Source organism: Prinia subflava, chromosome 13, assembly GCF_021018805.1.
Source record: "Prinia subflava isolate CZ2003 ecotype Zambia chromosome 13, Cam_Psub_1.2, whole genome shotgun sequence".
Classification (NCBI taxonomy): domain Eukaryota; kingdom Metazoa; phylum Chordata; class Aves; order Passeriformes; family Cisticolidae; genus Prinia; species Prinia subflava.
The window spans coordinates 16017354-16041219 of NC_086259.1; the positions used below are offsets into that span (position 1 = coordinate 16017354).

General features: G+C 41.9%; 1 long non-coding RNA gene across 3 annotated transcripts in view; it reads right to left on the reverse strand.

Annotated features, from left to right (window-relative positions):
- LOC134557726 (uncharacterized) overlaps positions 1 to 23866 on the reverse strand; it is a 199608-nt gene that overhangs the window by 7881 nt on the left and 167861 nt on the right. For all 3 annotated transcript variants that reach the window (XR_010082152.1, XR_010082153.1, XR_010082151.1), the window contains one exon: positions 9548 to 9685. This is a non-coding gene — a long non-coding RNA (uncharacterized LOC134557726). The remainder of the gene's footprint in view (positions 1 to 9547; positions 9686 to 23866) is intronic.

Genomic DNA, 23866 nt, shown 5'->3' on the forward strand with positions numbered 1-23866 from the left:
CACCTTATGAGTCGCAGCAGACATCAAGATGTGCTGCCTGCTCTGATCTGTGCAGCAGCAGCTCTGCCCACGCAGAGCAGGGCAGGGGACCACACCTCACACCACCCCAGTGATGCCAGTGGCATCCCAGGAAATAGCCCTGGTTCCACATAGAAGGCTCAGCCATCAGTCCAAGCTGGAAAGCAAATCAGGAAGGTTTTCTACCAAATTATTTCTGTGCTTTGTAGGACTGGTCTGCTGCAGCATATTCACGTGGAATTCATTAGCACATCCCTTCTGCTAATCCTCACTGGGTTTAACACAACAGTATACATTGATTTTTTTCTTGGCCTCTAAGGAGAGCTGTGTCAAGTCAGAAGCATGTGCTTTGGGACAGGCTGAACCCAGGAAGCTTGGCCCTTGAGACTTCAGGGAAATCAGGGCTTTGAATGCTCACTTGGAGGTTCAGGTGGAGAGAACTACTGTTACTACCCAAAGGAAAATTTCTGCCTCTTGAGACCCTTCACCTTTGCCACATCCTTCTTTACATACAAGAGCCACCACTATTATCCCAAGGAGACTCTTAGACAGATCCAATGCTTGGACCCCAACCACAAAACAATAAAGAGTGGGTTCCAGATTTGAAAACACCCCCTCACACACATGCAACGACAAAATGGCTTTAGAGATCACCAAAGAGGACATCCACCCACTCCACCATCCCATGCACCCCCAAGAACTGGGAGGTGGCTCTGCAAGTTTGCTGCTGACAGTGTCAGCAGTTGAAGGAGAAAAAGATTCTCCTTCTTCTGCCAGCTGTGAAACTGAGCCCCATCCAAAGAGCTTGGCTCCAAGGCAGCCACCTAATGATTCCCAGGCTTAGCTGAACATCTTCATCCCTCTGAACACCAGATGATTTGGGAGAGATTCAGTGTTTTTTCTGGACTACCACCACAAATAAACAAGAAACACTCCACAAAGATAAAGGTGGGGGCCATCTGCTGCACCCTCAGAGGAGCCCAGACCATCAGAACAGTCCCAAACACACAGACATCACTTCTGTAAAGCGCCGGCATTGCAGCACCAGTCACACGATTCAACCACTCCAGTGATGCCAAAACACTCCATGAGATCCCATCAGGAGCCTCCCTGTGGACTCCTGTCCTCACCCTGGATCCCCAGTGCTGCTCACACACGTAACAAAGCCCCACTGGTGTGGAAAACCGTGGGGTGGCAATGGTGGGTGCAGCCCCAGCGGGGCAGGGCAGCCTCGGAGCAGGAGGCAGGAGAGGGGAAGAGATGGAAATCGTACCTGGTAGAGGTTCAGGGAAGGGAAGGAAGGACGTGAGCAAGAGGAAGCAGGCTTACCTCACCTTTCAGAGCCTGATCAGACTTGCATGGAGATCTGTGTAATTTATTTCGCCATCCCTTTTGGATGCTGAGCACCCTGTTGCATCCAGCCCTGAGCGACAGCCAAGAGCGGATGTAAAAATGTGGATGTGCAAGTGTGGATACGCGGAACTCTTACACTTTCTGGAAAACTTTATTAATATTACAACCCAGAACTCTGTTCTGCCCTAGTAATCTGGAGATTTCATTCTATACTTAGAGATAAATCTCCAAAGCCCACGTGCCTTGTACTTCCAGGTACCGTAATTGAAAGTGGTGGGGAATCTGTCCACTTTTTTATTGTGTGTAATATATAATTTATTATCCAAAACATTGCTTTGGCCATAAAATTTTCACTACAGTCTATTTTATAATAAATCATTTGTGTAGTAAAGTAAACACACTTCCCAGTTTGCAAATCTACCCTATATGCCTCTTGGTTTTTGTGAATATATTCATTATTCAGAATGATCAGGTGCATAATGTGGGATCTAATTCTTTGGCCCACATATCTTATGGGAGAGTTGAAGTAAAAATAATTGTGATGTCAAATTATGGCACAGGTTATGTTTCTGGTCCATAATTGTGTTTTCAAGCACAAGTTCCTGAAGTTGGGCATCTAAGGCTGTTTTTAAGCAAAGAAAATTTGTTTGAGAAAACTGTTATCTATCTACTTTTCTGTCATTTTCAGGAAAGACAAAGCAATTAGCAGAAATATTTCTAAGAATAATATCTTAAAATTTCCACACATTTCAGCAGCTCTTCAAATAACAGATGATTATTGTTATTACTGCTACCATGAGGTTTTGGTAATCACGTAATATCCATGTCAACTTATTTCTCATTGCCAGAATTTGCATCTTCGATCTGGGCTAAAAAAAAAACATTAAGGTAATAACCACGTGCCCAGCCTGCACGTTCTGGATGCCTCTGGCCCTTGCAGCCCAGCTTCACACTGTTGGTGTGCTGGGAGATAACCCAGCTCCTAAAGCTGACTCCCTCTTTATCTTTATGTGACGCTGGCCTGCAAAGTTCAAGGTAAGGCCATTGTGTCTTGAGTCTATTTTTGTTGTACAAAACACTGGATGGAACTTCATTATTTTTTCCATCTGCCAACCATTTTGACTAATTGAACCCTTTGGAGCCAGGAGTCAAGGTTTCCCAATGTAAACCAGATCCTGGAACTCGGCACTAGCAGAAATGTTGAAAACTCATGAAGGAATTTTTGGTTCTGAGGTTTGGTTCTGTTTTCCAGAGTCTGACCAGGATTCAGAAGAAACCCAAACCCTCTCCTGCATATACATTTTTTCAGGTTCTTTCAGTGTCTCAAATTTTCCAGGCACTAAAGATTCCCATTACCAAAACAGGAAAAAAAAAGTAAAAAATTGAAGGATATAACTTAAAGCCACAGTCATATGGAAAGCCCCAGCAAAGGCTCAGAGTTCCATTATTTTGGCAAAAGCAGAGCATGCTTGGGCAGCATTAAAAATGAAGCATAACTTAATGCTGGAGGGTTTCTGATGAGTGTTCTGTACTGAAGACCAGATTTCTGACACTTCTGCAGTGTTTTAACATGATTTTCACCAGAATTTTTCCCCTTACAAGGGTAACTACTGTGGCCCATAAATTCCATTCCACATTCTATTTATTTGATGACCCATAACTACATTTCCAACTGTAATTACACTTCACCTCTGATTTTCGCTCAGAATGTGAAAATTTTGGGATTAGCCACACTTCCAGCAGTGGGAGATCACCAGCACTGACAGGTTAGAGGTTCCATTTTCCAGCAGTGACTTGCAATAAAACCCTGGTGAGATCAGGTAGTGACACCTACATGGGTGGCTTGTGCCTCTTGGTTTCAGCTCTGGTTTTGCCTTTAATTCTTTTCAGAACATAATCAAGGTGGCATTTCCATGCTGGTGACTCCAGCTTCATTCATCTCAGGCTCTTTCTGCTGCTGTTTCTTTCTCCAGCAGTTCCTCAGCTTGCCACCAGCATTAATGGTTTGCCTCTACAGATTCTTCATCCTTTTCATGTCTTTGCAGTGTGGCCAACAGGAAGCAGAAGCTTCAATGGCTTTACCACCACGTTTGCTCCCTTTGACAGAAAACTCATTCTACAGCATGGCTGCGATATTTTGGAAGTGCTTGGCAGAAGTCAGGGACCTGTCTGGAATTCCACACTGGAGGCAAATGAAAATTTCCAGCAGATCTGGGTCTTAGTTCCGCTAATTTCAGTGGTTCGTTTCGCTCTTCTGGCAGTCAGGATCCATTAGTGGAACAGAGGGAGAAGCATGTATAATGCATGTACAGCAACCACATTCTAATCTCAAATTTCTTTTTTTCTTTTAAGTTCTTATTTTTTTAAAATAAATATATAATGAGTTACTGACAGTACTTAACAATATCTTATACTAGACGCTGTAATGCCAAATAAATACTTAATTTCTGCTTTCCTGCAACTTCACAAGGATTACATCATGTCAGATTACTTTAAGTCTGCTTTAACCCAGTTTGAAAACACTAGTTATTCAAAGATCCTTACAATTCTTAATTTCATTCCTTGAAATACCTTTTCTTTTGGTTCCTTTATACCGTTTTTCAAGCCCGTGTAGGCCACAGAGTTGTTAAGTCAGAACAAGCCTGCAAGGGAGGAAGCTGGCAAAGCAGAAATGCTGTTTCAGCTTAGAGCTCCCTCCCTTCCTCTCCCGCTGGCCAGCAGCACCTCGTTCTGCTGGGCAGGGAGATCACAGAATCACAGGATGGTTTGGGTGGAAAGGGACCTTAGAGATCACCCAGTGCCATCCCCCTGCCAGGGCAGGGTGTCACCCCCAGCTCAGGTCACTCAGGGACCCCTCCCACCCGTACCTGATTCAGCCTTTGGACAGTTGGATGTGGTACCAAACACACCGAGGGGTTTTGTGATGTTTAAAAGCACCTAAGGAGAACATGAATTCAATTCCTACCATGAGATAGCATGTGGTTTTGATCTATTGGCCTGCTTGCAGATCAGGAGCACTGAGTTAGAGGGGAGGTGTGCACTACCTTCCTCCACCCAGAGAAGTCATTAACATATGCTCCCTACCATGAATTAAATTAGTTTAGATTCTCCTGACGATGCAAATAAACTCAAGAAGCTCTGCTCTATAGGGCTGCAAACTAACCCATTTGAAAAGACTTTTGCAGCTTTTGTTTATCATTCCGTATGATAAACAGCTACCTCCCCAAATTATCAGGAAAATAAATTTTTAACCATTCAGCAAATAACAAAAATTGTGTTTTAATGATAAATAAAAAGTCACAAAGCTCAGCATGTTTTGCTGAGAACCACTAATGAGGGAAGATGGTGAGATCTGTAAATTTACCTCCCTTTTGTTAACATTCTTTTCCATCTGCAGTCTATATACTTATATAAATATAGGTTCCTTACATAAAATTTAGACAGTAACAGCTAGATTTTGATGCTTATTGTCATTCAGTTGCTGCCTGATCTGGTGTTGAAGTCTTCTAAAAATCTCAAATGACTGAGTTCCTAATCTCACTGTGTTTCTCTGCAAATCAGCACCATAATGATGACATTAATTATTGTTGCCTTTGACTTTCCTTCCTTAGTAAATATCAGCTTAAAACCCAACTATTAAAATAGCCTTCCTGTGGTAGGAAGCACCTTATCTTGTACTTTCGTGTCCCTGTAACATCTGCCTGTGGTACTCTGAACTTTGCTGCTGCTGCTCCCAATTAAAAGGAAAACAAACAAACAAAAAAAACCCAAATAAAGTTGATAATACTTTGTTGAGAAAGGGCTTAAACAATATCCTGCTTGTTGGAGAAAACCCAACACGATGTGTTCCTTTGGTGTAGGAAATAGGACACAATAATTTGGGACACAATACAATGTCTTGGGACACAATAAAGCCCACAAAGTGCCCTTCCCTTACCTCTGCCTTCTGGTCCCATCCCTGTGCTCCACGGGCTTTCCAAAGCTCACAGCACTTTTGTTCTGTGTGGTTATCCAAATAGGAGATACTGCTATCTCCTCAATTTCCAAAAATTTCTGGCAATCTGTAAGGTCTTATTTAGCACTGTGCATTTGGAAATATTCTCTCATCCTTTTGCACTCTAAAAATGTATTTTCAATGGCTTAGTTATGACAGCCTTTAGAGTCTTCTCTACAAAAGCTTTAAAACTGATTGTTTATTTGGTTGCATCTGTCAATGAGATTTGGAAATTGTTTTATCTTGGGTATGTGTTTCAGGTCTCTATATCTATTCTCTCTGAATTCAGCTGTTGCTCTGGTTTAACTGAATGAACAGATTTACACAACCCTGTCCCAGGCACCAAAACCCAAATCATCAAGAGAAGGGGATTTATGCAAGCTAAACTGAAGCTAGTCTAAAAATACACGTGTGAGAGAAAAGCACAAGACAGTGACTCCTTTGGGCTTGAATTTAGCCAAAATTATATTGTTTGTGAATGCAGAGTTCATTTTGCCTGAACCAGCAGTGCAGGGGCTGACAGCAGGATCCCTGTGAACCCTCCCACACCAGCCTGGGGAAATGTGAGCCCTGTTAGACTCCTGCTGCCAGAAAATGGGACACAGAGCCCCAAACCTCCAGAAAATAGAAGATGACCAGACTGATGCAGAGACAAGACAAGATACCACCATAAAGTCTCTAGAAACAAGACAGCAGGCAGGGGAAACCTGCTTCACTCCCATTGTCACGTTTAACTGTGGCCAGCTGGCTGTTAACAGCATTTTGTGCAGGCAAAAATTCAATAAAAAGAGAGCATGAGCACAGGCAGGGTGGGTACTGCTGCCTGAGGATCCACAGAGAGAGTCCCAGGATCTCCACTGGCCCCAGACACAGCAGCGGGTGCTCTCCCAGAGAGGCTCCTGCTGGAGAAGACCCTGCAGAGTGAGACGGTGGGATGAACGTTTTTCATCTCAAAATGGGTGTTGGCTCCTGTCGAAAGGGTGTCTCAATCTCTTCCCAGGAAAGCCACTGCCAGTACTTCTCTGCAACTTGGCATGATCATCTGTCTCTTTTCCAGAGAAAACTGCTGTCCTGTCTCCACCCTTCCATGTGATAGGGGAGGCTTAGCAACCACATGTAGACCTCAGTGACAGACGTGAGGTGAAGAGCTCTGTCCAGTGTCTAAATAAGGGCAAATATAAAGGTCCTTTGTTAAGCTGCTGCAGACACAGGACGTGAAATGCCTAAATGCACTGTTAAAAACTTTTTAAAGAGAAAGCAGAGAGCATCTCAGATTTTTCAGATTTTAGATAAAAAATGGTTTGTTTGAACATGATTTATAAAAAATCCCTTTAAGGTTTATCTGAAAACTCATGGGGTTAATGACTGCTTGAAAGCACTGGTTCAGATGTCCAGTCTGCAATGGGGAAATGATCAGACCCTATTGAAGGGCAATCAGGAGTCCCATTCAGAAAGGATTATCAGGAACAGAGTCATTTCTGTCTGAATTTCAGACTTCTGCACATTGACCTCAGAAAAATCCTGGCAAGTGTTTCTACAATTACTATATTCACAAAAATCTTCAAAAGGACTTTTTTCAAATTCCTCAATTATTTGCAAATAGATGACATTTAGCTGCATATCACTAAAATTCATAATCCTCTTAAAAACATGTGGTCTTGATTTGGCACTATTTGTTTCCATTTGATGCAATGCTGTGACTCTGTATCAGATAATTGCATATTTCATTTGCCTTGCATATTGAACTGAAGTCTGAATGCTGCTCTCCCAGCCCAATTACTCCAGACTAATGAACAGCAAGCCAGAATACAGGGCTGGAAAACCAAAATCAGAGAGAACAATAATCAATGGACACTTCTATATATTTTTTCAAGAACATACAATGGTCAGCACCGAGCTGAAATTTTATTTGTTTATACAATTGTTCCACTTGGAACTCCCCATCTGGAGCTAACTTCAGAAAATGTTTCATCCAAGTATTGAGTGGTACCTTCATCACTTATTATATCTTTCATTTTACACCCACAATTAATATTACTCAGTTGCCTGTCTGCATCATTTATCCACTTGATTGATAGCTGATGCAACTATTTTGGAGTGCAAAAAGAGCGTCTGCATATTTGGACACTACTTTAGCTGTCTAATTAGGCTTTTAACTCTGTGTGATGCAGAAATCATCTTCCAGCAGGCTCCATCTCCAAATTCTTTCCTAATATATAATGATCAAGTTTAGACCACCTAAACAAATGAGAAGCTACCAGCTTTATGTTCTGCTAGGAAAGGAATGTTGAAAATAATTTTAATTAAAGGAAAATCTAGTGGGATGATGAGCTCACTGGCACAGCTACCTCAATATCAAAATTAGGATAGACACCAAAAAGTCTCAAAATTTCAGTTAGCATGTTAAGACATATTTTCAACACATCCAAGAGAACTGTGTCTCTCAGACGAAATGAAGTGGAATCCTTCAGATAATTCTACAGGCACTCCTACGTCTACCTGGAAAAGTACATCTTGACTCCTTTCTCCAAAATGAACAGTGTGTATTGATGTTCAAGACATGGGGAAAAAGAATAAAAATCTCAACATACTCATGTTCTTCTCAGAAAGCCACCAGTCCTACAACACGTGCTTCAAATTACAGATGAGCCTTCACTGAACGAGGAGGAATTTTGGCCTGCATTTACACCTTTCTGAATGGGCAAAGAGGAAACCATTTAGGGCTTGGTACCACGTATGCTCCACTTGCACAGAGGGGAATTAGCCAGCAGGGAGTCACTGAGAAGCCTCCCTGCTCCTGGGGGTGACGCTGCCACGACAGCTCACGCACGGAGCGCTCGGTCCGCATAAACAGGAAACCAGGTCTGCTTTGTCACCAGGGGAAACCCTTCCCTGCCACTCGTTCCTCCCATGACAAAACAAAATGTCCAAGCTGGGACATCCGAGTAGTATCATGGCCTGACTGTGAAATCAGGAAAACTCTTTCCACTGCCATCATCGTCACCAGGAGATGGTTAAATGATGGAACAGTGATTAAGTGTATGTTTTTCCCACAGATGATCATCTTAGGGGAGATACAGGACATGAAGGTACATATGCCATGGTAGTACAATCTAGGATAATATTCATCCTTCCTCTGGGGAGGTTTCCCACAATACTTTATCCTGAGGGTTTTACTTCTTCTTATTTACAGCATATGCCTAGAGCAGAAGTTCAAAGGAGTACAACCTTGCAGTGCATTTGGGGGAGTCTAAAATGCTAATCATGATAAGAAAAATCAAGAGCATCTTCATTTTTAAATAGCACCAGGTTTTCTGCAAAATTATGATTGGTTATGTTCTGATTTTCTAGGTTTGCTGCAAATGGAAGTGAATCGGACAACACTCGCCATCATAATTGCTTTCTGTGTGAAGAGGTCTTTTTCAGGCTGGGCTGGCTGCTGCTGTTTTAATCAGAAGGTTGTCTATTTGTATGTTAATAGTTTCATCCTGGTTTATTAGGCTTGTTGATGAAAAAGCAAAAATCAGATGCTTTACTATTTTCAAGCTCCACTATTAATCTGTGATTTTTTTTTTTTTTTTGGTGCTAACACAGAACCATTTCAGCATCCTCTGCCTTAAATCCTCTTAATGAAAGCATGAAGAATGACAAAATACTTCCTTTCATAAAGCAGAAGGCTGTGCCAATTCACTTTCAACATGCTCATTCAGTGGAACTGAGGTAAATATGTTGCTCCACAGGTGCTTCTCCTTGCAATAACATACTCCCTAGTAATCCATTAAATTCATCTCATGCTCTGTTTAGTGCCTGCTCTGTGAACTGCCTAGCTGGTTAAGGTCATTGTGATAATAGCACCAGGTTAAACAGCATGGGTGTGTTGAACTCTGACATCCATCCACTTTGCCCACAATAGAGATAAGAAACCATGGGCAGCTTTAGAGGTGCAATATCTACTCAGACCAACATGATCTTTTACCCTCCCCATCTCTTTACAAGCCAAAACCCTTAGATTAGAAAAATATCTTGAATCTCAGGAGTCCTTAAAATAATACAGTGCATTTAGAAACAACAGATCAGTGACTGGAAGCTTTTCTGTTTGTTTGCATTTAGTGAAGGACCCCAAATGATGGGCAGGAGGAGCGTGAGTGTCCCAGGGGATGCCAGAGGGTGGGTTGGTGGTACCTGTGCTGAGGTGCTCTCCTGGTGCCTGGGGAGGAGCCTGAGAGCCATCACTGCTTTGTTCACAGTATCTTCCCTTTGCAGGTTTAAAAACAAGCTGGGTATCACTCCTGGATGATAACCTCCTTCATTATGGAGTTCCTGTTAAAGGCAGACAAATAATTGCCAGTTAGCAAGTCGCTATTAAATTCAGCCCAAATTCAGCCCCAGCAATCCTTACAAAAGCCTGACGGGTTTTATTTTATTATTTCCTTTGCAGGGTGTTGGGAAGTGTAATCACTGGTAACTAATCAAACTTCTTTCAAACACCCACAAATATATAAAGAGAATGAAATGATTAATTATTGGGCTAAGCCATTTTAAATGAGACCTCATCTAAATGAGCAGATTTATTTCCAGAGCAAGCTGGGTGTAAATTTAGCTGGTTTTCAAAGCTCTGAATGTAAAGTATGCCTGGATTTGAGGATGAAGTGGGTTATGGGTGGCTGTAGAATCTCTCCCAGACATGCAGCAATGCACAGCAGTGAATAACAGACTGGATTTTGCAAAATATTGTTTGAAACAAAGTGCTACTGAGGTTAATAAGTGCTACTGTTGAGTACTGTTAATTATAACCAAGAGTAGATGGGGGCATTAAATGGAAAGAATTTATAAAATTTCTTTTTATAAAATAAAAATTAGCTTCTTTTCCCTCACATAACTCTTTCATCCAAGCAGAAGAATTAAAATATTTTGTCAAACTTCCTTACCTCTCTATTCTGTTCCTGGGGTTTTTCCAAGCAGTTGCTTACCTTCCTATTTGGTTCCTTTCCTGCCTAGTTTGTTCCTTTCATTTCTACCTATTTTGTTTCTGGAGGGAGTTTTAAGGAGTGAAAAACCCACAAACATCTTTGATTTCCCTCTGGCTCTCTTGAAAAGTTCCTGGAATTTGCAAAAACTTTGCCATAGGAACTTTAACTCAGCACCATTACCCCAGTCCACTACAGTTATGATAATCACAATCTCTAGCAGTGTCTTTTCTTAGCAATGTCACTGGCTTATCACTACTTATTTATTTTAAGAGGAATACAGTGGGAATAAAACACTTTTATCCATCCAAACATAAGTTCACAGAATTGCAATATCCCCATCCAGAGACATGCAACTTCACCCACATTTAGAAATAAATAATTAGAAATGAGGTAGCAATATTGTATACAACAAATGTTCTTGCTCTCAGGCACAAAATTAATTTGTGCAGTTCAGTTTAATGCACAACGGTGTACGCATTTTTTTACATACTAAATATATCTAAAAAGGTAAGAATCAGCCCCACCAAAGCCCTGCTTCGAGGGTTAAAACCAAATTTAGCTGATCCAGTGGCCTCAGTGCCCAACATGGGTCACACACGTTGTGTGTGTCCCTTTGCCAGAGGAGGGAAACCGCCAACACCTGAAGCTTCACAGAGATCTGCTTTTAAATGCAAACAAATATTTATGGAGAGCATCTCCCTGAGTTGGGAATATCTAATCCCAACTAATCAGAGCTGCTGCAGCAGCGACGAGGGCCCACGAGGAGCCGAGGTGTGCACCCAGCCCTGCGCGCGCTCCTCCCGCGGCTCTCGCGAGGTTTATTTTATTTTTTGTGGCACACGTTTAACAGCCCAGCGTTTCACACTTGTCCCCCGAGGTGATTGACAAAACAGGTTCCTAAAGCCATTTAACAATTTTAACGACGGCGGCCGAAAGATACATTTAGCAAAAAATAACCTTCTGAGCCAAACATTTTTGTTTTTGTCAAGAGACAGGGTTCCCAAATTTGCTGTTCCGTGGTGTTCCATTCCTGTAAAAACTCCCGGTGAGGCTGTAGGTCAGAAAAGAAGAATGAAGCCCTGGAAAAAGATACAATGACTGCTTAATACTGTGTGGGATTATAAGCAGTGGCCTGTGGCAATTCCTTATGTCTCTCTGGGTAGTGATGCTTTTCCAGCACCATTTTTTGTCATCACACAATTCCATTGTGAAATACTCTTTTCATGAAGGAGGAAGAAAGTGCCGGCTACACCCTGCAGTGTTTTGGGGAAGACTAAGAAGCATGGTTTGCAGGGAGTATGTGTGAAATATGACATTTCATTATGTGTAATTATTATTTAACCAGTAATGTCCATGTTGAAATGAGTTTCTTATTTTTGGAATGCATGGGGAGTGGCTGGGGAGGGGAGTCATGTTTTTTTCCCTGTTAATAAACTCAAGTCATTCTTATGCTAAAGCAATTTCTCAACAAAACAAATTTCTCTCCATCTGGGTAATGGCACACCCAAATGTGATTACATTACAAGAGATTTTAAATTAAATTTCAAGGTAGGAGAGTTATTAATCCAATGCATTTGTCTTTATTATCATTGGATCTAAAACAATAAAAGACTTGAACTCACTTTTTCAATGGCAGTACTGTACTGACTTCTAGAAATGTGGGTTTGAGCTTAAATCCTCAGAAATTTATGTGTTTTGGGTCAGGCCCCAAAACTCTTTAAAAAGGTGGAGTAGGAAAGGCTATATCCACCCCCAGAAAGACAGAGGAGTTACCAAAAGGTTTCATTTGGTTTGGATTTCTTCTGAACTCAAAGAGCAGTATCACACACCACTCCAGGAGTTTTCCTAAGCCACAGAGCTGACAGGGCAGTGAAGAGGCAGAAGGTTCAGAACTGCCACGGTCAGAAATACACATATTTCAGATTTATAGCAAATCAAGACACCACTTTGAAAAATCAGAGTCCATATTTTTAACAAACTGCTAAATGTTGCCCACTCTGATATTCCAAAAAGAAGCGTTTACATGCACGTGCAAAGGCACTGGATGCCCAAATGACTTGTGTTCATCTGCCTTCTTGTGTTCACAGGCATTCAGATTACATTTTGGATGCAAAACCAATTTTGTTTAAGCCCATAGCCAACAAAATGCAGTAAATAAATACAGAATGTATGAATCCCTCTTGAGTACTGTTTTTCAATCAATCACATATGAAATTGCAACTATCTCTGCTTATAAAACGAATGTGATCAGAATTTGTCATCGCAGCATTATTTGTCCATTTTTTTCCTGGGGAACCTGGCAGCTATCAGCTGATTACATTTGATCCAGCAAAGGAACATGGATTATACCAGCTCTTCAGCACAACAGAAAAAAAACCCCACAAGAAGTGGCACACTAAGTAATGTTATCACAAAAGGTTACTCTATGATTCTCTAAAAACCCTTAACTTTACAAAACACCTATCCCACACATTTCAGCGCTTGGGGGACAAGCACATCTGAGGTTCAGTTCATTCCACCTCTCTGGATTTTGGGTGTTGGGCTTCCTAAATCCCCAAGGCAGCGGGTGGCAGTGATGGGCAGGACATGATGCCCTGTGCCAGAGCCAGCCCAGGAGCTGAAGCCTTTCCAAAATAATCCTGAGGCACAGGCAATGCCAGGAACACTGATGGATGGAGGTTTTGTGGGACATCAGAGCAGTACTTTTTTGTTGTTCTGGGGGGACTTCCCTTTTTCCACATGGAGAGGGGACCAGAGCTGTTCCATGCAATATTTCTAGGATTAGTTTTGGTTGCTCTGGAAATCCGCTATTTTAGTGCAACAGCATGGATGTAAATGCACACTTGTGACAGCAGGTAGCACATAAAAGCATGTTTTTCCAGTTAATACAAGTGTCCCACTTAACAGCATACTCTTCCTGAGGACCCCACTGCAGCACAGAGGCAGGCAGCACATTTCAGCGTGGGCATTCATTGCCACGCAGAAACAACTTAATCTTCACAGCATTCCCTCAGTAACTGCCTGTGCATGAGATTTCCAAATGCTCAGACATAATTCTCTCACTGGAGAGTACAGGCTGATTATGACAAACTCCATCAATTTTATTAGCCACACAGATGTTATAGATATATGTGAAAACCAACCATAATTCTTCCTGTGATGTGCATACTGGCACTGCTGCAGACTGTGTCTTTCCCCTCCACAACCCCAGAGCTTACAGGCTTCCTGCCATTCAGCCTCCATGTGGCCCCTGAGCTAAGATGCTCTTAAAAAGAGAAATATTAAAAGGATTAAAAATGACACTATTGTGCCAGTGGGTGACTGCAACCACAGAGTGCTGGCTGCTGATAGACAATGAGGCAAAATGCAGGGATGAGTTTGCTGCCCTGTGATCTGGGTGTGTGGGGGTTTCTCCTCCGAGGTGTTCCCAGCCAGCAGGTTTGTGGGGATAACTGCAGGGGTCCCCCAGTGAGCCTCTCTGATGCTGAATACCATGGGGAAGCATCTCTGGAGCTGGCAGGGGCACAGCCACAACCACAACTACTCTCCTGTAGTCCTTCCTCATACTTGCCGCGTGGTCGATGCCCACTATGTCTGTCTATGCAAGGCAGGGGCAAAATCGCTCCTGAAGAGCTGTGAGAAATATTTTCATCAAGATCATTCAGCCAGAGCCTTCCCTGGCTCCCAGCACTGAGTCTCGAGGGCTCAGCAAGCAGAAGAAAAGTGATAGGAACAATTTAAAGAGAAAGATGAAGCCTAGAAGGGGTCGATGGCTTAAGTCCCTATCGCAGCGCACCTCTAGGAAGCCAGGAAAAGAAGCTGAAATGCAGATTTATCCTGGAGAGGCAGGTCCAGGAGTGAAGAGACACACAAAGGCTCATCTCTTAAACCCTCTGCACCTCAGCCTTCCCATCTGGAGCAGGTCCAGAGGTTCGATAACTTGGAGGGTGCACCGGGCCGTGCGTGCGGGGTGAGAGCAATTAGCAGCTGCGAAGCGCAGGGGAACCGCTGGCGGAGAGAACCGCGGAGACGCAGAGTTATTACAGGCACAGTTACCATAGCGATTGGTGCCTCAGAAATGCTAATAATAGTAAAAATAAATAACACAGGCCAGGCAGGAAGAGCCCCTAGAGATGAGTGCGAGCTGCTCCCCTCCAGAGGGACTGTGTGTGCTGCTTTCTCAGCGCCGCCGGCCCCGCGCTGGCCGCGGCTCCGCTCCCTCCCGGGGCAGCTGCGAGAGCGCCGGGTCAGCCAAGTGAAAGCGGAACTTTTAAGCGCTTTATTATTTTCAGGAGTCGTCAGAGAAAACAAAACCCCCACAACTGCAAATAATTGAATATGCCAATAATATTGCGACTCGTTCGTGCTTTGCGAGGCTTCACTGTGGCCCCGTTAAGTTCTTTATTGCTGTCCCTCCAGCGATGTTAATTAAGTTCACCATAGGCTCACAAGCCCTTTTTCTCCTTCCCTCTTTCTTCCCCACTTTTTTTTTTTTGTTTTGTTTTTCTGTTTTTTGTTTTAAATCAAGCAAGCAGTTTTCCCAAGCATAATGCCTAGCGATGGGAGCTGTGGTACCCTGGAAGGCACCCAGAAAACAGAAAGACTGAGGATGAGGCATGCTTCAGAATGATGGTCAATGTTTCTCACAAATTGGTTTGCCAGCAATATAAGCCAAGGGATTGTGAAAGTCTAAAGGAAATGTTAAAGATCCATGCCAAATAGACAAATAAATAGCATCCATCCTCATCTTTGGACCACCATCATGCTAGGATTTGTCTTACCCAGATCTAAAGTGATTTTCAACCCAAACATCTTAGGTGGGTGCTTTGCTGCTTACCTGGGTAATTTTGTGTTTATCTTACATTCAAAAATTTTTTATCAACAGGGGAATCAAATGAGGACAGGCTTTGAGCAAACAGTAGGCCAGGGGAAGGAAATACACCTCCTTTCTCCTCTCAAGTGTCTTTCACTGAGTTGTCTACCTTGACTACATCAGAAAAGAAAATGCTACTTTGCACCCCCCAGGTTGTGTTGTCCAGCCCACTTTAGTCAAGCAAACCTAGTGTTTTACAAAGCTTCTGCAATATTACCAATTCTCTGCTTTTGATTGAGAGAAATCATTTCTCTCAGTGTACAGAATTCCACTGAGCTGGAATTGCATTTTTTATGCTTTTTAAACTAGAAGAGTAGGAGTGTTGGCTAGTGCCAACCAGAATATGAATAAAATTCTTTAGCAAGCTTTGGCCAAGAAAGAAGTCTTTTTCTCAGGTTTTGCTTGCTGAAGGTCAATCAATGTTCCCATCTCTCATTTTAGACTCCAGCTACATATGCAGGTGATAAATTATGTTAATACATTTCCTAAAATATCCAGAAACACTAAATCCACTGCTGAGAGCTGCACCTATGGAATCACCACTGACACTGGGCAGCTACAAGTCCACCTCTGCTCTTCCTGATGTCTTTTCTTACAGTCTGTGCAAGGATGGTCAGAGGGAGCAATTTCTGCATCTGGCTGGGCTACAAGGACACACACATTCTGGGTCACTGCATGCCAAACCAGTGAAGGGAAGAAAAATAATTTTGTGCCTTTCCTTCCACTCAAACAATATCCTGGCACATTCTGGCCCTGTGCAGTGTCCTTTCTGTCCACCAGGCAAATCATCCACACCAATTCAATTAATCTCTTCCCAGCTTACCACCAGCTAGATGGACTATCTGATGGAAAAAAATGATGAAGAAGGATTGTTTTAGCTCTTGGAACAGTCCGACATAATGGAAAGTACCAGTGAACCCTCCATCTACCAACTTTATCCTTTCAACAAAACTGGCCACTTGTTCACACGAGTGAAGCAACACAAAGAGAGATGAGTCACCAGTGGCACCCTCCTGGCAGGGCTGCGAGAGGGGACAAAAATGGGGCTGGAGGTGGTTGTTTAGGGAGATGAGGCACTCCATTTTTGCCATGACTCACACGTATGAATCAATCAGCAATAAGATGCAGAGACGTCATGAGGAAAGACGTTGCAGGAAAGGAAAAGAAGTTTCCACCCTTCCCAAGCGTGGACATGGCAGAAGCAGAAATGAGTAAAAAACGTGACAGTGGAAAAGGAAGTGAAGGGGAAAAGCAAGACTACGTATTGCCTCCAGTTTCCACAAGTGTTGAATCTTGATGTTCAGTTAGTTTCTCAGATACTCAGGAACAGAGAGGGTTGCTTTGAGTCGTAAATGAATTGGAAGGTTGCAGGGAAGCCAGCACAAGAAAGGTGACGTTGCAGTCAGAAAGCTTGCAATTTAGTGTAATAAGCAAAGCACTGAATAAGCAGGAAGGCATTGAGCTTTATTTGAGCAACAGTTTACTCATTTCGAGATGAGTTTTGAAGATGTTGACACTTGATTGGTGATAACCATCTCCCAACCTCTGAGTGCTTCTCCTTAGATGTGATTGTGCAAACCAGATCTGCTGCTCATCTGCGTGGCCTTGTTCTGAGGAACAGAGGAATGGGCCAAACAGCAGTGTTGGAGGATGAAATGGAGTAGCTAGGACAAGTCTACTACTGACCAGAAGAGGGTCAAATTTGGATAATCATCACAATATTTTTAGGGTTTAAAGGCTTCCTCCCTTGGACTGCCCACACGACCACCGCAGCTTATGGCTGCATTAGATAGACATTTTTTCCCTACATTTTTGACTGAAAAGAGTTTGGATGTAGAGCATTTCTTCTTAGACAAATATCAAGGACCCCTTCAAGATAACCAGATGCATTTTGTGCCCCTCTCCCCAGCCTGCCCAACACATATGCCACATAAACCAAGCAACGACGTAGCTTCTCCCTCCCACAGTCAGCTTCCATACTCAGAATTTGGGATCTTTCCAGTAGAATCAAACAGTCTGGCCTACTGCCATATCCAATTATGTCACACAGAATTAGTCCTTTTCTGTCCCTTCTGTTTGTGGCCTGGCTGTTTTAGGAATATAAAACCCATCTATGCTTACACAACACTACTGTAGTATTTCCCTACAGGAGCAAGCGAGGAGTAGAGAGCCAGGCTGCCAATTACATCTGCTCCTGCCATGGAAATGGTGTCCTCTTCCCAGGCCACTGCATCCTCCTGAAAGCAGAACATAATCCCTGAGACTGCAAAATCAGCGTCCATGAGAATCCATGGGATGTCAGAAATCTGCTCTCCTTACTCCAGAGCAGGACTTCCAAGGCACAGCTCCTTGTGGGCACAGGACACATAAGAATAAATCTCACATTGGCTTCAGGATGACACAGAACCCTTCACCTAAAACACAAGCCCACCTATTTCCACCTGCTCCTATGTCTGAAGAGACTGTTACTTGCTCCTAACTATCTGTGGCTGATCACAGCTAGTTAATTGATAAAGACATTAACTATTGAGTTTTATAGACTGTCGTAAAGTAATCCAAAACTTCCTTAACCACCTCACAGTCCAATTTCTCCACCTCTCTATTTACAGTCCATAATCACTGACTTTGTTCAAGAATTGCCTTAGGTTCCATTATGCCCATTCCTGCTGCATTTCTAGCACTGTGAAAGAACTGCATTATGAACTAACATGAAATAATACTTGGAAACAAAATTGTCACCAAAGCTATTGGCTCAGTTGAGGAAAAACATAATTAAACAGCCCACACTGAGATATTAGTAGAATTCTTACTAATTAACATACATTTTATGTATCATTTCATATTCACAAAAATATGATGTGTGCTACCAAGAAAGAGGATTATTTTTTCCTTCTGCTAAAAAAAAAAAAAAAAAAAAAAAAAAAAAAAAGCTGTTTTCTGCTCTTTTCTATTATTTTAAGGCTGTGTTGAACAGGTACACTCCACTTTTTAACATAAAAGCAAAACTTCCAGCACTGAGTGATTTCTTCAGTTCAGCAGAGATTTTTTGTTGAGAAATGTTAAAAATATGAAACGCTTCAGAGAGATGATTTGGTAGCACTTGTTCCCTTCTCATCCATAGGAGAAAACTGCAATCATCCCTTGTAATAATTCACAGTAAGGTGGACCCCAGCTTCATTTAAAGCAATGCTATTCCTATCTAGAAGTGCTGGGATTTAAGCATGTGACTCCCATTAACATTAATGAGAGTTATATGTTTAAAACCTCTGCACATTGTGATGGGAATATGTTCCATAGAATCCAATTAATCTGAGGAACACTGCATACATTTGGGAACATTCATGTTGTACAATTTCACTGGCATATGGATTTGTCCTCAGCAAAGCCTGCTAGTATCTGGTAACAAAGACATTAACAATCTATTGTACATTTACATAAAGCAGGACTAGACTATATGTTTTCCCAGCTCAGTGTAGGCAGCTACAAAGAAGCTTTTGAGAGTAAACAAATACAGAATTGAGAAAATAAGGAAGATGGTGGTATTTTAAGAATGTGAATATTTGGAGAATGCTGGGGAATGAACACAGAGGAGGCTGTTTGCTTATAGGTTGGATGCATTTTCAAAAGGAATCAAGCAAACACAAAAAATAATTTAAAAAAAATGGAGGGAGGAAAAATAGAATATTCAGATTCCATCTGTTTCCCACACGCTGAAGATAATAACGTGAATGGAAGTGATTTTGTTTTAGAGGTCAGAGCAGAGGCTGATATAGCAACCTTTCAAGATCCTGAAAAACATCATTTGATTAAAATAACTGGCCCTGTTGTTCTTGTGATCCTGAGGAGGCTATTTTCCACGAGGAAGAGAACAACAGCAAAGTAGGGAACAGTGAGTTTTAGTGCTTCAGAGACAAAGCACTGGAGACACACTGCTGCTGGAAAGTGTAACACGACGTGAAAGCACGTGATAAGTAAGCAGAAATCAGCAGAAAGTTAATAGGAAACCACAATGACAATGTGTCTGTGCAGCTCAGTGCAATATTTCTCTCCCTTTTCCCTCCCTTATTCTAACAGGATGAGGAAATTAACAGGACACAGGAAAGCAATATCTTAGTAAAGAAAGAAAGGAACAACCAGAGATAAGGAAATAATGGTTTGTGCCACTAAACAAGCTATTCAATTTTAAGAACATTTGTCTGTAAAAGTTTGACAAGATCTCACTTGCCCAGACCTTGATGATCCTCAGACCTTCTTCAGAAAGGTTTCCTTTCTCTAAATGGAGAAATATGTGACCAGAATTGCCTGAAATAGATTATTATTTTGAAGCATCAATTTGAAAAGTGTTTTAAGGCCTGGTACCTAGAGAAGAATGTTTAGATCTTCCAGACAAAACAAGAGCCTTGAAACCATCTCAAATCTGCCTGAAATGTGTGTGTGCAATGGATCCAAACCCACCCCCCTGTGCAGCTCTGTATTTATGTCACCCTCTACAGATGAGTTCAGAGTGTTTCACTGAAAAACTGCAAAGTTTTGTGCTGGCCTTTGTAACCCATCACATAACAAACACACAGCCCCAGAAGGAGGAGATGAAAACACCCAAGGCTCTGCAGCTCTGCCTTTGGGGTGTCAGAGAAATCACTTGAGTTGCAGGGAGCAACTGAACCGACAGACCCAGAAATTACCTGAAAGATACTAATTACTGGAAAAAATAAAAATTCAACAAAGAATTACACTTCAGGACTTTCTCAAAAGGGCTTTAAAAATCTCTTGCTGAGCTAGGAGGGGTTATTTTTATTATTTTCTGGCACTCTACAGCTCTCAGTGCTAAGTCTGAGAGTTGAGAAAGTCCCAGAACTTGCACACATTCCATCCTGCTTGGACACAAGGTTTAATATTGCCTGATGTGACTGGAGGAGGAGGAAGAAATGCTCTTGAGCTCCTTTTCACTGTGAACCACGGTACAGAGAGGAGACATTGCTACAGAGAGGGCTGACTGCACACCCCAACAGCAGCAGCAGGGGTGGTTTTGGGACAGCTTTGGCATTCCTCATGGGAAACAGCCCTGGCCCTGGAAATGCCCTCCAGCTGCCCCAGGAGAGGCACCACAGAGCTGAGCATCACCTCACACAGAAGTGCCCTGACACAGGGAATGTGCAGCCAGAACTGCACAACAACTGCACAGATTTCACTGTCACCTGCAGGGCATTTGGGAACCAAAGCCCTCTCTCCTCCCTCAGTATGTAAAAGTTTCTCTGACATGTAGAGTCTTCTTTATTTCAGATTACTGGCAAGTCTCTGCATCTTTTTCTGTTTGTACCTTCATCATGCAGCTTTTTTCTCCTGGCAGAGTCATGACCACCAAGTGTTACCTTCAACAAAGACCATTTGCAATTCATCTTTTCACCTGGTATGACATACTCATTTTATCGAAAGCAAATACATCTTTCTTAAAGAAAAAATAAATTTTAAAAAACCACACACAAAAACCCAACCAAATAAACAAACAAACCAAAACAAACAAACAAAAATGAAAACAACAAAACAAAAACAAAAAACAAAAACAAACAAACAAAAAACCACAAAAAAACCCCCACAAAACCAAAAACAAACAAAACAACACAGAAAGAACAGGACTTACACTGTTTTTAAAGGTTATAATTTAAACCTGATCCTGGAAAGCAATGTTGTTAAAGTGATAAAAATGTTGTTGTTTGTAATATGTTAATGGTTAATGATGATGTTATTGAGTGCAGAGACTAAACCCCTATCAGAAGTGGTTTTGAAGAAGATATCTGAACTATGGAAAGATTTTCAAAGGTATTTTTCTTGTTAAGAAATAGTCAGCCCCTTGTATAGGCCTCCCTCTAAGTAACTTCAAAACACATTAAGGTTTTCACCCTCCGTGTTGTGATTTCAGAACTGCTGTTTATCTATTTTAAAGATCCCTGCAATGAAAGAGGAACTATAATTAATGAGGGGATTAGGCTGTGCTGTATACACACACAAGTTTATCTATCCATAGACACAGACACATTTTAACTCTAAGATGTGGCTGAAACTTAAAGGACTGATTGCAAAATATTGGCAAGGACCATTTTATTTAACAAAATATCCAGTGGTTTGCCTAACATCCAATTCCACAATGACCTCGCTGACGTTATCATTTTCCAAAAGGCCAACAGAGGGAGGTTTTTTAGGGTAAAAAGAAGAGCTAAGTCTCAGAATAGGGATGATCCAATGCTTGTGCAAAAGAAAGTCACTCCAGGCAATGCATAACCTTACCTGACCCAGTTACTACCTCTCCTCTCCAGTTTCAATCCCCATTTACCAAATCCAACATTCCCCAAACACACAAGATGCCCATTTCTGTTCCATGGTACCCAGAACACCCTGCCAAGGTCTCTGCCAGGGCTGGTGCCAGCCTGCAGCACCACACACTGATTTCCTGCTCTGGTCCAGTCCTGCCCAGCAGAAAGGGCTGCTCCTGCCAAGGAAATGCAGAACCATCCTTGGGGAAGATGTAGGTGTTGACAGGGACTACAAAAACACAGCACCCTCAGCAGCAAAACTTTTAAAATTTAGTCAAAACCCAAGCAAACCATCCTAAATTTACCATTGGAACCCATTGGGTAGCAAAAGGGAAGAAAATAATGTATGAATGGTGTTAACACCCCCCAGTTTATCAGACAGCAGTGCAGACACTACATTTTATGTGTCTTTCTATATATGTGCCTAAAGGACTGGAAAAAAAAAACAGATTACAATTTAACTAAATATTTTCTTTTTCAGAGAAAGATCCAATTTCTGTATTTAGTTTATATGGTAGTCTCTGGTACAAGAGATCTGCAAGTAGAATAATTGTACATGTGTTTAAAACTAAGCACATATATAATAGGCCTAGCTGTGACCAGAATGGTTAATATCTCACAAAATCAAAGAATATATGATGGAGACTCAGATGGACTTCACCCCATGGAGAGATTAATTCATAACATCCCAATTCAAAATTCATAATATTCTAATTCAAGTTTATACCTCTTTCAAACTATCAGATATTAAAGAAGCCTGCTAATGGTCTGGTGCGGCACAGAAAGACCTGTATCATTCTCCCAAAATATGCCAATGCCTATTCAAGCCAAGTAAGAACAAAAAAATTCCTGCTGTAAGGATGGTAACTTTCTAATAAATCCAGTGCAGAATGCTACAGACAGCACTTTAGAGCACACTGACATAGTACTAGCTACAGAATTATGGACAACCCTAGGCCCCTGCCAGGTTGGAGTTTAATACCAGAAATAGAATAAATTGATTCAAGAAGTCATCTTGAACACCACTGTTCAGCCTGAGTGCAGTTCAGTCTCTGATGATTAAATGTTACTTCTTTATAAGCTTCATTCTGGCCAAAACTATCTTACATTAATATTTTCACAAACTACATCCCAAAATAAACATTATATATATGATACAAATACCAAAGTCATTTCAGTTCACTGATTGTGGTCATGACCACTTTGGCAAGATTATGGTGAGGGAGGAGAAATTCAATAAATCAGATATTTTCATGATTTAGCATTTGCAAAGGTCAGAAACCAGCACACAGTATCCCTCCACTCTGAATTACATATCAGTTAATAGAAAGTGTAAAATTTTCCAAGAATACAGCCAAAACCTGGCATCTGAAAGAGGAACTTCATCAATGTGTTCTATTCTTTGGGCTCCTCCCTCCGACCATTAAGTCCTGAAAGAATAAAATACAATAATGGACACCAGGGCTAGTTCTTAAATTAAGGAACTGACAGCAAGGGAAGGATGAATGGCAAGAAACTTCTTCCTTTAATCATGTTGTGTTTTCATTAGCCAACATTGCACCACAACATAAACTAAGGAAATTTGGTAACAGAGGGAGAAGTTGAGCTTTGGGCTTCAGATGGGCTTGGAGCATCTGCAAAATTGAAGTATCTCTGGGATTTTTGCCTTAGGCAGTATTTAGGAGAAGCTGTGGATTCTGCAAATTCACAGCCAAATTTCAGAGCCAGAAAGCACATCTACAAAGCAGGGCAATGTGCACTCAATGTGATTTTCTTCCAAGACAGTAAGTCTGCTCAGTTTTTTCTTTACCTGGACTGTTTGCTCCTCTTTGCACCATTTTATTTTCTTCTGATCTATTCCAGCACAGCTGGCTTTTCACAGGCACACAAAACGTTCATCACATGAGGAATATTTGAGAATATGATGGGAAAAAGAGGGCCAGAATTTTGTGTTCTGTTCTGTGATTTGCTGTCTCACTCCTTTCACTGGGGGTACACAACTTGTCCTCATCTAAACATCGTGCCACTGCCCATGCATTGATTTATCAACATCTCACCTGATGGAACAGAGCTGGGGGTCTCCCCACAACAAGAAAACACCTATTTCACAAAGCTCTCCCCAGTGATGCTCTGGGGATGCTCCTCTGAAGCCACTTTCTGCACAGACCTTGCAGGCCAAGGCCAACAGCAGCTTTGCAGCACTCAGCAAGGCAACCTGACATGTGAGATTGATAAGGAAGGAGCAATTCAACAGCCAGGAACTGGCAGGGCTGCCCCAATCCATGCCCCTCCTGCATCTATCATAGCATTAAACCCATCAAATGCTCCTGGTAGAAAAGCAAACAAGACC